Raw genomic sequence first — 12,978 nt, forward strand, 5'->3', positions numbered from 1 at the left:
CCCCTTGCAGGGCTTTCTGCTCTTTGTTCCAAGATTTTCATCTCTGGGCTCCTGGCCTCCTAAACCTGTGTAGCAAGGAATCTTTCTCCTATTCCCAACTCTCCACTTCTCCCCCATCACATCCCCTCTCAACATCCACCCCTGGGAAGGAAAAAAAAATCTTTGACCTCTCTTGCTACCTCTAATTTCTCAGTCTCTTTGGTACCCTGATGTAGCTGTTGGGGAACTCTTAGTTGCTCTGGGGAGGGGAAGAAGAAAGAGAGGTGTAGACAGAAGTCGTAGTCCCTAGGTAATCTGTTGCTCCTTCTGTGTCATCTCTGATGTACCTACAGGAAAAGTGACTGAGTGCACTGTGGACAGAGCCCCTCCCAGCACTTTTCTCTAGGTCTGAAAGTATTTGATTGGGGGGGGGGGGTGTGTGATCCTATTTGGCACGTACTCATTTATCGCCTAGAATTTCAACTTTCTTTTTTCCTGTCTCGCCTGCCTCTACCTTTTCTTCCTCTTTTTTTTCAGCTCATTCTGATTCCATCTCTGTCTTCCTGAATCGCCACCCTCAAGCCCCAGGAACTTGTAAGGAAAATGGGGGGGGGGGCGCGCTTGCTAGCACCAGAAGTCTTTTCTGTTGACTTTCTGGGGACTCTTTTCTCGTGGTGCCCTAACTGTGGACCAGGAGGGCTTTCTCTCTCGTGTCTGACTGCTGAGATACTGTTTTCAGTATCTAGAAGAGACTCAGAGATTTCAAGAGGGTGACTGGTTGGATCTACAGGGTGTGCTGGTTGGGAGAATTCTCAGGAGGCCTCACATTTTGGAAAACAAAGGAAAATCTGGAAAGGTTGAAAACTGGTGTTGGAATGGGCAGCAGTAGCCCCCGGGGCAGTTTGTGAAGGTGGTTAAATCACCCAGGTCAGACCCGGCCGGGCAGGGAAGATGTTACAGCTAAGGTCTGAATTCTGTGGGGTGGGAGCTTACGCTCGACCTGCCCCCACGCCCAACACACGAGCGTGGAAGGGGCCGGGCGGGCGCTCAGCGGGGCTGCCCACCCCACCCCAACTGGCTGCGGAGCGGGCCACTGAGATTCACAATTCTAGTGAGCTATGGCACTCAGTCTGATCACCCTTGCCCTGGATGGAGTTACTACCGAATATGTTCTTTCCCCTCCCCGCCCCCCTGCCGTCTAGAGCTGGCTTAATTTGGAAGTCTGTTTACTGGTCCCGGGAAAGGGGCGAACGGAGCCGTGTCTGCAGACAGGACCGAGACGAACAGGGCCTTGGCCGCTTCTCTCCGTCGGTCACGCGGGGTCCACTCCGTTTCTGACCGCGAGACTGCTGTAGCTGCAGGAAGCGGCCCTGGAAGGCAATCTGAAGAGTCTCGATAGGGAAATGGGTGAGCGCTGGGCTCAGTAAAACACCAAAGACTGGAGATCCACTTTACCCGCACACCCTGCCAGCCTCTTCGATCTTTTGTCCTCTTCAGTCATGGACCTCCCCTAAGTCTGCAGCATCTCTGGCCCGGGGAGCTTCTGGTCTCTGCTAAGAAGAACTCAGCTTTCTGGGGATGTCCCTAATGGGGAAACTTCCCCACGCGTGGGGGCCGCGCAGTTTGCCCCCAGATCCAGGAGGAGCTGAGCGCCGCCACCTAAGCACCCCATCCATCCCGAGGTCCCGACGGCTGCTGCGGGAAATGGGGGAGATTTTTGCAGACGGCATCCCACCCCCCTTCCTCCTGTTCCCCACCCCCAACCCCGCCATGTAAACACGAGGACTTTCTGGAGAGTCTTGGAGAGCGGCTCTAGTGGCTTCAGGGCCTGAAACCCCAGGCCTGGCTTGTTTGATGTTTAGCATCCCAAAGCGACTCCCCCACGCCCGCCCCAGCCTGGGAGCCCGGAGTTGTGGGTCGGAGAGGCAGGAAAGCAACCCTCTCAGCTGGCCTGGCCGGGCTTGGGGGCGGCGTGAAGATTGGGACAGAGATCCTCTGAGCAGGAAAGAAGGGGGAGGCCGGCCTGCCGCCACCCCGCAACAGGGACACAAGCGGGTACAGCTGGAGTGCTCCAGGCCCAGAAGGCGGGAGGGGGCAGGGAATGCGTCAGCAGCCCGGACAGAGGCTCTGGGACCCGGGCCGGGTCGGTGGGAAGTAACTCGAGGGCCCAGGAGTGAAATCAGAGCCAGGCCGGAGCCGACTCCGCAAGAAACGCTCCCTAACTCCTGGAGGCGCGGGAGGCCCCGCGCGCTCCACTTCCAAGGGCTTCGCCGGAGGCAGTTCTTCTTCCCACTGCTTAAGGGCTTGGCCTTTCTAAGGGCAAGACTGGCTCGGGAGCCTTCCAAGGGATTTGAAATCCTCCCGGGGCGGGGACAGGCCTAGGGCTCTGCACTGGGGTGTCCGATTTTGAGACGCCAGGGAAGAAGCCTCAGACGTTAGAGGCCGCACACTCTCAGAGCGCGCTTGCGGGCGTCTGGGCGCGGATGAGCGGCCTTCTCCAGTCGCGAGTGCACAAAAGGTAGCGCCGAGTCTCTTCTCAGGCGACCCGAGCTAAGAGGAGAGGAGAGCGGGGTTTTCTGACTTCCAACTCAATAGGGACCAGGTAAGGTCAATGCTTTCTCTATTATGGCTTTATCTTAAAAGCGGGTCAATTTAAGATAAGGAGGTGGGGGGGATCCAGGATCTGTGTGAACCTTGCTGATAAAGACTGACCCCTTTCCTGAACTAAAAGCAAGCCAGGCAGACATTCATTTTCTATAAACAAGAGAGTTGTGGGAAGCTGCCTTGAATTCTGATCTGATGCCACCAGTCTCTCTAGACATCACTCTCCCCTCCCCCCAATGATTGGTGTGTGTGTTGGGGGGGTGGCGGGGGAGCCAAGGATGGAGGATATTATTTGCTGAGAACTAGAAAGCTTGTTGAGAAATGTGAATCTGAGATGATGTGGCTCTTGGGCATGGTTTGCCAGCTGGTTTGTTTCAAATGCTGCTGTCTTTCAGAATGGATGGAAAGCGACAGCCTCGAGTATTGGGAAGGATGAGACTGAATGTGTTCCTTGATCAGTTCCCTGTTAGAAAATACTGGATACCACCTCCCTCTGGTCCTCCCTGCCTTCTGACCGATGTGCCTGTGGTTGTGCAAATGTATTCTTGTGACTTCGGGCCATCCTCTATGGGCCTCAATTTGGGGCTTCCGCCTCAACTTGGAGCACGGAAAGTTTTCTGGTGTCCCTTTGGCAGGTAGCTTCAGGAAAGTGTCCTAGTCACCAACCACCCTCTGTGGCAAGCCTGTCCATCCAAGTCGCTGAAGGAACCGGGTGTGGATGGGAGTACAGGACAGAATGTGTTTATTGAAGGGGAGGACCAGGTCTGAATGTCATCTCCCCTCCAAGTAGTTGTGTTTCTAAACTTTCCTCTATGATTCTCAAAGAAACAGAGGAGGAGCCAGTCTCAGCAACTTGATAGCACAGCTTCTGCCTCCTCTGAAGCCACAGTTGGAGTGGCTGGATGCATTTCTTTCTGATAGTGACCTAATGCCCTACTCGGAGGGCATCTAGGCACAGCCCCAGGTTTCCCATGTGATAATGTTTGCCATTCGGTCTCTGCTTCCTAAACGTGTATCATCTTTGTTATTAGTTGAGTTGTAACAAAGTTTTGGAAAGGCTGAGATTTAAATGGACTGTCTTGTTTTATTTCTGTTTTAGTTACTTGCAGGACACTGTTAGTGTTCTGCTTGAAATGGAAACAAACATTAAAAAAAAAACCACAGGCAGTAACAGACTTTGTTAAAGAGGGTTCTTTTATCCAATACAATATTCACATCTGACTGTCCACATGTACATAGGCTGCATAAGACAACTTGTCTGAAAAAAAGACACCTGTCTATATGTGTATTATAGATATATATGTACATGTGTATGTATCTTATGTATCTACTTTATAAAATCTTCAAAAAGAAAAAATTAACATAGGATTTTCTTAGTAGGGGATCTTATAGAAACCATTAGATGTAAGAAAGTTGAATGTGTTTACTATCTCAAGGAAGAGGTCACATGAAACAGTTTTCCTTAAGAAAATCAAGTAAACAGAAACCTTTGTTAGCTTTTTCCCACTTCAAATTGGAATATTAATTTATTTTCATGTCACAGAATTATTTTGGGGGAAAATATTAAAATTTGTCCTTAAAGAAAATGAACTTGTTGCCTGAGACACGCAGCTGTAGATGAGACTTCTTGAAGAAATCTACAACAAAAATTGTTGTTGTCATATGCTTCACCTACATTATCCACTAGTAGAAATCATTAGTATGAACACCGTTCATACTAACAAAAACCGATGGAAACTTTGCTGCCCCTAGCAGTTCCCCCTCTTCTGGCCCTCACAGAGCACTGGAAATAAGAGGGCAGGTCTGAGTCTGACAACAAAAAGACAAACTTTCCCTCCTCCTTTCCCCATTTTGTACATCTTGTACATTTCTGCTAGTCCAGTCTTTGATTGCTACATGGAATTGTCAGTAACACCTGGCTGTCAGTGAAGTGTTAAACTTTGCATTTCTAGGGTTTGGGGTGATTGTTGATGATGTCATTCCTACAAAAGATGTCAGGACCTGAAAAGTGTCCTTGGATACCCTTTTCTGGGTGCTACATCCTGGAGCCATCCTGTGGAAGAGTCACCCAGAACGGCCCAGCCTCCACCTTACCTAGCACCAGTGTGGTCGTGTGAAGGTGTCCAAAGCTCTAGGAAGACAAGAGTTTATTTGGTCTGTGTGCTACCAATTTACCTGATCTGGGCACACACAAGGCTAGGTGTGTGCGCTGGAGCACAGATATAAAACTGGGAATTACCGTAATGATATGAAGAGGACTAAGAGCTGGTCCCCGTAAGTTGATTCCTCTACCCTAGGAGACCAAGGCAATGGTTTAACAAATCTGGCTATGGCTTTGTATAGAGAGAACTTCCAAGTTAGGGGCCCCTGAGGTGCCCCCAAAGCACCAGGTTTCTGAACAGACATTTTTTTCAGGCAGGTTTTTCAGAGGAGACTCTGAAGCCTAGAGGGTTAAACCTCTCTCCCCTCTGGGGCACTCTGGTGCCTTTAGGTCTGCAAGGCACTGTTTTCTGGCTGGAGTCTAAAGGAGGGTGGGTGGTTCTGGGCAGTGACTGGCTTCTTCCTTCCCGTGAGAGTGTGCTTCAGAAAGAACTGCAACTCTTGCACAACAGGTGTGCACAGAGCATACATCCCTGCCTCTGGCCAGGGCAAATAGAAACTGTAGCCAGTTCCTTACTACTTACCAAGCTGCAATAGTCACTGAAATGTTGATTACTGCTCCCTGGTAGGACTGTTGAGGCTGAGGCCAGGGTGTAGTAAATTTTGGAAGAACTGTAGTGTGTCATACCTACAACTCACACAGTGGGTAAAACTCTGATGTCTGTCTGCAAATCAAACAGGAGAACCTTTGCAAATACTTAACAAAAGCCAACTCACCCACAGCCATCATCTAGCACAGGATTGGGAAGGGGTGTAAAGAGAAAATCATTGACATCAATGGTCCCATACAAGGACCATCATGTATCCCTAACAGTTGACATTAACCTTCCTGTATGAACTGTTTTCTATCAACTATAATGTCATGCCAACCTAAAATTAGTTGTTGAAAATTCTTAACATGGCTGAGTACTTAGATTCTGTTCATTGGGTGTCTGTGGAAGCTGGGGCTTTGTGTGTTTGTGGTTTTGATCACTGCTAAGACGAGAGAGGAAGGAGAGGAGACTGGAGGGGAGAAGAGAGGAACAACTGTGCCCAGTGGAAGTGTGTGAGGTTCTGTTGGTGTTTGTGACAGCTGAGACTCCCTGGTTAGAGCTGGTCTTTAGATGGAAGCATTGGGGCAGGGTGGATGAGTGGGTGGTGTGTCTTGGTGTATCTGGTGTTTAAGGGATGGTGCTTTTAGTAAGCAGGGCCAAGGAGCGGAATAGGAGATAGTGTGTGTACCATGTCTTTGCGTTGGGCCAGTGACACAAGGGCAACATAATTATCCAGCTTAAACATGCTCAAATGGCAAAAAGTTGCAAAATAGATCGACCTCCCTAAGAAGAGAGGGAGCTGGTTACAGAGGTCTGCAGCCATCATCCTTTTTTCAATACATTTTAAACAAGAGGATCTAGTGAGTGATTCCGATTCAATACACATAATCAGTTTGCAAGTCTTATTTCCATTTGAAAACAGGGCCATTTGCAATCATAAGAGCCGGACACGCTGAAAGATTCAGAGCGCTTTCTGAGCGGATGATGGGTGACAGAATCTACAGGCAAGCACTAAATATTTTCTTCTAGCCTCAGACCTTATGCATCAGCCTCTAGTCCCAATGTATTTTAATCGAATATTCCTGTTGAATATATAGCTTAATTGCTTAGAATATCGAGCTTCCATGATAGGGGTGGGGCGGGGAGCCGGCAGGAAAAGTGACAAAAACCATGTTAGTGCTTTTCCTAGGTGCTGGTTAACAGGCATTTCGTGAAGAGCACACGGGGAAAAGATTTGATGAAAAATTCAAACTTGTTTTTAAGGAAGGGCTGCCTGAAGAGGTTGTCTGGGGCCAAGATTCGCGGCTTGGAGCCACGATGTCCTTCCCGAGCGCGACGGGGGCGGTGAGCTGCCACCTAAACCCAGGGGCAGGCTCGGAGGCCTCCCAGCCTCACCGCCGGAGACCCGAGCCCCCGCCTCGCTCCATTCCGACCCCGCGGTTTCGTATTGGTTGTCAGCGGTCTCAGCTAGAAGGGTGGGCACTTAAAATCTCAAGCTGTTTTATGGTCTCTCGTTGTAGAAAGTTTTGGTTTCTAGGATCAGTTGAAGCAGCAGTCCGCAAACCGCGCCGTACCCCGCCTCCGCCCCTTTCTGCCGGCGGCCTCAGCTCTCCCCACCCCCCAGGTCTCCCCTCCAACCCCGGTAGCAAACAGCACCCCGCCCACTGCGGCTTCCCCCACCCCCAACGCCCAGCCCAAAGCCCCAATTTCTCCTCCCACCCAGCCTCTCCCCCATCCCCAAGCCTGTGTGACTCCACCCGGTTCCTAGCTGGGGACCAGAGCGCCGCCTGCCCACCCGGCCCCCAACCCGTTCTGGAAAGCTCCCCAAGAAGTCTGGTGTGCGGCTGAGAAAAAATTTTCCGTGTATTTTGACCCCAGATTATATAATGAATGTATTAGCTTCACTGGGTTACGACGATGATCCAAACCCTAACCTGAAGGGATTTTTAAAACGATCTTACCGTACAACCTTTTTTTGAACAAGTGAAATCAAACAAAGCCAGCGAACTGCTGCTTTTTCCCTGATGAGTGTTCTAAGGAAAAGAGATTCCGTCGTCGCTGCCCAGATACCAACATCTAACGGAACTTTGTATTAGGCTGAAATTCGGTCTAATAATAGCGTGTGTTTAATGTCGATTCCATTTTTTTGTTGCAAGGAGATAATTTATTAACCTCAAGATAGTGCCTCTTAGGCAGGCGTTGTGTTTTTAGATGTCCTTGCAAAGCATTTTCACCTCCGGGAAGATCTCAGGAGAACCCATAGATGGAGGCAGGGTGGGCTGTGTGTGTGGTGGAGATTCTGTACAGTGCCTGCTGGGCTGCTCAATTTTCTGCAAAACTCATCCCAAAAGCCTGGGTGTTCTCTTTGCGCTGTGCTGTGCTTAGTTGCTTAGACCTGTCTGACTCATTGCGACCCCTCTGGACGGTAGCCCCCCAGGCTCTTCTGTCCATGGGGATTCTCCAGGCAAGAATACTGGGGTGGGTTGCCATGCCCTCCTCCAGGGGAGATGTTCTCTTTAACAGATGTCAAATTATAGGGACCACACAGATCTAAAGACATCCCACATGCACACACCAGCTGTAAACTCTGTAGGTTCCTCCCCATCCGGCCATCCCTCCAGGACTCATTCTGTGGATAAGCAAGAGGGGTCTGCAGGCACAGGTTCACCCTGAGCCAAGGGGTGGGGGCAGGACAGGTCTCCTACCACAGGGAGCCTCCACACTCTGGATTCTGCAAAGCAGGAGGATGGAACTCATACAACTGACAGGAGGGGAGGGTGGGGCTGGACTAGTAGGACTCAACGGCATGGCAACCCACTCCGGTACTCTTGCTTGGAGAATGCCTGTGGACAGAGGAGCCTGGCAGGTTACAGTCCATGGGCTCACAAAGAGTCCACGTGATTGGCAGTAGCTCATCCACCCAAGGGCATTGGCTGGGTGGTCAGAAGGGAAGCACAGGAATAGCCCTCCAAAGAGTCAGAGAGCCAGAGCAGACTCCTGGCAGGAAGTTTCAGCCACCTGACAGCCCCATAGAGATATGCTGACTACAGACCATTTCTAGGAGCACAGGTCTATACGTGATAATTCCTTCCCGGCCTCCTGAACCTCCCTGGGGACCAGGCATACAGCGTTTAGAACTGCTGGCCCATCTTCCGCAGCAATCCTAGTCAGGGGGAGGAAACTTCAGCCTGCCTTACTCAGAAAGTTCTGTCCCTGACTTGCAAGGCTGATGTGGCAGACTCTCCTTAGGACCCAAAGATCACCTGCAGGAAATATCATATTCTTGTATTTGTAGCCCAAAGTGACTTCAGTATCTACTTTCCCCTTGTTTCCTCATCCTCCTCGTTTTCTGTTTTTTTTTTTCTTTCTTTTCATTTCAGTGCCTACCTTTTCCTTGCGTACTTGCCCAATTCCAGCCTCATAGATGCAGTATTACTTCATAGGTAATCCGGTATCATTTTCCTAATGTCAGTACTAAAAGGAAAAGCAGATAAAGTGGATGTGCTAAGTCATAAAGAACGAAAGCCAGCAAGACCCATATGGGAGGCCAGTTGGGGGGTAAGGAGACCAGAGAACCGCCAAGGTCAGCCTATCAGAGGACTAGCGAGAAAAATGAGGAAAGCAAAGAGAAGCAGCAAGCGCCGAGAAATCCAATTAATGTCAGTAGATGGGAAGGAAGGAATACAGCCCCCACCTAAAGCATAGGTACGCCTGGCCTGGGCAGGCATTGAATGGGCTGAGGAGGGAACAGGTCTGTGTATGGTGTTCCGTGTTTGAACTGAGAGGCGAATCTAACAACCCCTTCCTTCCCTGCAGGCATATCTTACGAATGGAGACTTTCTGCCAGAGCCAATTAAAGGGCTACGGAGCGAAGGGGCTAGGGACTGGAGTTCGCCTTCCAAATTCCATCCTGGCCAGCTCCGGGCTGTGAACCCCGGGGAGGAGCAAATTCCGAGAGATCTGATGGGGGTCGGGGGAAGGTTGCGGGAAAGGGTGGTGGCAGAGGGCGGAACCACCCGGTGAGGAAATAGTGGCTTCTGGAAACTTCCGTGGAAACATACAAAAATGTTTTCCTTCGTACAAGTGCCCCAGCCCTCCTCCCTGCAGGTGGAGAAGGGACTTCCGAAAAATTGATGCTTGCCGACCCTGACTGTTGGACAGCGCCCCCTCTCGTCGCTGTCCTTTCGACGCAGCCTCGAAGGATGGGCCACGTGGAGGGAGTCCCAGCCGCCTGGGAGGACCGCAGGGCTATTCCGCTGGGACTCGGATCCCAGGCCGCCCCGCAACCCTTGCCTTCGGGTCCCGGGCCGCTTCCCCTGGTGGAAGGCGGGTCGCAGGGGACGGTCGATTCCCCGTGACCCCGGAGAACGCGCTGCGGGCAGAACTACGTCTGTGCAGGAGCGCGCTCCCCAGGTTCTACCCGGGCGCGCCCGGCTGTACGGGGCGCTCGCAGCCCGGGAAGGGGCCAGGGCTGGCCGGGTCCCCTGGGTCTCTGCCCCTCGGGGAAGAGAAGGGAATCCCCTCAACCCTCAGTGACCGGCCGGCATCCCCTGCTCCCCTCGCCCAGCCGGCTTGCCGGCTTCTCCCAGGGCCCTGGATTCCCCGGGGCCCTCCCTTTTTAAAGGGTCTCGCGCACAGTGTGATACATTTGAGCGGAAATGTATTAACTCTTTTAATACCTCAGCATGATGACACTGTTCGTGAGGACCTCATGTGTTCGGTGACTGCAGAAGGGCACATTTGAGATGCTTCCCGGCCTGTGAGGCACCAGGCCTCACGCCCCTTCCCTCCCCGAGCCCTCGAGAGGGACCGAGGAGAGGGACCCAGGCCGAGCGCGGCTGCCGCTCGGCCCCAGCGGCCGGAGGCGTGGCGCATCCCGGGCCCCGGCCCCACGGCGGCTCCGCCGTCGGGTTTTTTTCCTGCGAATGAAGAGGCATCGCATGCAAGCAAAGGCCGGCCAGCCGGCTCCAGACTCCCAGGTCCTCCCTCCTGGACCTCTCACCTCCGTTAATATTCTTCGATAATTTCGGAGGCAAAGACGTCCAACTTTGGGTGGGGGCAGGGATTTGTTTCATCTCCTAAAATTCAGAAACGGAGTCTTCGAAAGTCTTAATGCGTGTATTTATTATTATTATTTTCTAGCATTCAAATGAATGCGAAGCCACGGATCGAATCCCGTCACTCATTTGGGGTTAGCTTCGACCGATATTTCACACGGAAAACAAAACTGGGTCCCTCTTATTTGTACTTGTCCTTAACCTTTGCAGCAACTGCTGTAGATGCGGCTATGTCCATTCTCTAATAGATTTTACCAGGGGCTGGTGACAGAGAACTGATTTCTTTTCTATTAGGGTTTAGCACATCTTTGTTGAAGGCCTGTAGAATGACCAGGGATTAGATTTGCATCTCTTAGACGCCCTGTGTGGTCTTTGTGCGAAGCTTGTAACTGTTAAAAATGACTTGTTAGGAAGCGTGTGGGCTCTCAGCGCTCTCCTTTTGACAGAATGATTGTGAAATTCAGATTGGCCCTGTAGGATTTAGCCCGCAGATTCCACCTGAACCCTAAGCAATTAGACCCTAATCTCACTGCAATCATATTTGAGTTAGGATTTGTTGCACTGTTTACTTCAATTAAAAGCAGTGGAATAATTTTTTTTTTTTTTTTTGTTCTTCAGCTTTTAAAGTGAAACCTCCAGGCGAAGAACCTCAGGACTTCTTAGGATCGGTTTTGGTGGTGATGGGGGATTTCTTTTCGGCAAGGTTTCCTCCTAGTCCTCCCACCCGCCCCTCCCCCCATGTAAATAACTCTTCTTTCTTCCCCTGTGGCCACGCTAATGCCCGTAGCTTCTTCTCAGGGCTGAATTCAGGTCGCCTGGGAAGAACCGCGTGGAGATGACTCCCTGCTTCCAGGGGCGCCCAAACTCTTGGGGCGTCCCCAAGTCCCCGACTGGGCTCCTCAGTTTCGCTGGAGCGCGGGGCTTTCCCACCCGCGTTGGTTGGCCTGCTGGTCCCCGCGCGAGCTCCGGGCAGCAGGCGCCGGTCGGGGCCGGCGTCCGGCTTTCCGAGGTGGAGCCGATGCTTCTAAGGCGCCCGGCGCGACTGCCAGGCGGCGCGGTTACTGCAACCGCTGCGTGGCCCGGCGCTGCTCCTTCACCCCCCTCTCTCCCGGGATGCACTGTGGCCCCTCAGCGCCTGGACGTGGGAGAGGGACGGTGGTCTCTTCCGCGCTCCGGCTTCCTCCGCCCTCGTACCGGCCCGGCCGGCGTGGGGCCTCGCTGCCTGGCTCCGGCCAGCGTCCAGGCCCGGAGCGCCCTGGGCGGCCTCCAGCCTCTCTCCGGCGGGCTCGGTCCAGAACGCGGGGTTCCGGGCATCCCCTGCCGGGCCGGCAGGATCTCAGCGATTCTCAGGGCGTTTCACCCCACTGCGGTTCCCCAGGGTCGCCTGCGGTTACTATCAGATCAGGTCACCTTAGTAGTAGTTCTTGAACTGTGATGAGTTTATCGCCTTCATTTATTTATCCGATGCGACTTTGTCACTCAGATCATCTCATCTGGGAGACATATACCAGTGACTTCGGTTTATCGGGATTTTTGTGTTTTGATTCACGACCACATATTTGCTCCCAGTGAGTCTGATTCAGTTCCCTAATTGACTGCTTCACCTTTCTCATGCACCCTGGAGCCGGCCAACATAGGAATGTAAACAAGAAGAATTTTCTGGTGCCTAGACCTCAATGTTATATATCTGCAAAGGGAGCAGGGAGATACCACTTTTGAAACTTCCCAATAAACTTTTTAATGGCAAGTGCTGTCATTGTCACTTGCCGCAGACCAGAAAAAAAAATTTTTTAAATGTTCTTTGTATTTGATTCTAGTAATGATGGAAAGCCAGCCTACAGTCTAGCTCTGCCTTTGTAAATTAAGCATTTTAAATGAGGAAAAAGTACTTTGCTGAAAGTACTACATAAATGTGAGCAATGATAGCTAGTTTAAACAAGTAGTTTTCTCTTCCAGTGTTTTCTGAGGTGGAGTCTATTTTAAACAGTCTCATCTCTTTGGATAATTCTTATAGCTAATTATTCTTAACTTTATTAAGAATTCTTAAGGGTTCAAAGGAATAAAGGAGATTCTGTCTTGCCTTTGGATGGGGGGAGGTGGGAATGTGGTCTTGGGGTGGGGAGGGAGGGGGAGCCAGACTGTGATAATCTCTTTGAGATCTACCAGAAGTCTTGATCTATTGATTGAGGATCCCTGCTTTAAATGAGTCCTGTGTGCAGTTTAGTGCAGTTTTTCTTTTGTGAATAGGGACTGTATCAAAATCCTAGTGTGACCATGACAATTGGGTAATCACACACTAGCCATCTTTGCTAATGGAGAGATTCTGTAAATATGTTTCTAGTGAATACACAGCTAACAGTCACAGTGGAAGGGTCAGGTGCCACAAATCATAGATTATTCTGCCAAGGGTTGCCAGCCATCCGAGGTTTGGAAGGACATTAACTGCCTTTGCATTCTCAGAATACTCTCCTCAGTTTGTGATTTCACTTACTTGACCCTACTTCTGTTATTAAAAAGCTGGCAGGCTCAATCAAGGGCAAGCAGGTTGGCTACCTACCCTTCTGGCAGCTCTCCAATATTCCCATTTAGCTGCCAGGAGACAAGGAGAGGAGTGAATCAGTCATGTAATCCCTTAGTAGCTAGAA

General features: G+C 51.1%; 1 long non-coding RNA gene across 2 annotated transcripts in view; it reads left to right on the forward strand.

Annotated features, from left to right (window-relative positions):
- The first annotated feature begins 1,918 nt into the window (after positions 1 to 1,918).
- The window catches only part of LOC122419619, a 42,837-nt gene continuing 31,777 nt past the window's right edge, over positions 1,919 to 12,978 (forward strand). For both annotated transcript variants that reach the window (XR_006262940.1, XR_006262938.1), the window contains exon 1: positions 1,919 to 2,581. This is a non-coding gene — a long non-coding RNA (uncharacterized LOC122419619). The remainder of the gene's footprint in view (positions 2,582 to 12,978) is intronic.

Source organism: Cervus canadensis, chromosome 17, assembly GCF_019320065.1.
Source record: "Cervus canadensis isolate Bull #8, Minnesota chromosome 17, ASM1932006v1, whole genome shotgun sequence".
NCBI classification, from domain to species: Eukaryota; Metazoa; Chordata; class Mammalia; order Artiodactyla; family Cervidae; genus Cervus; species Cervus canadensis.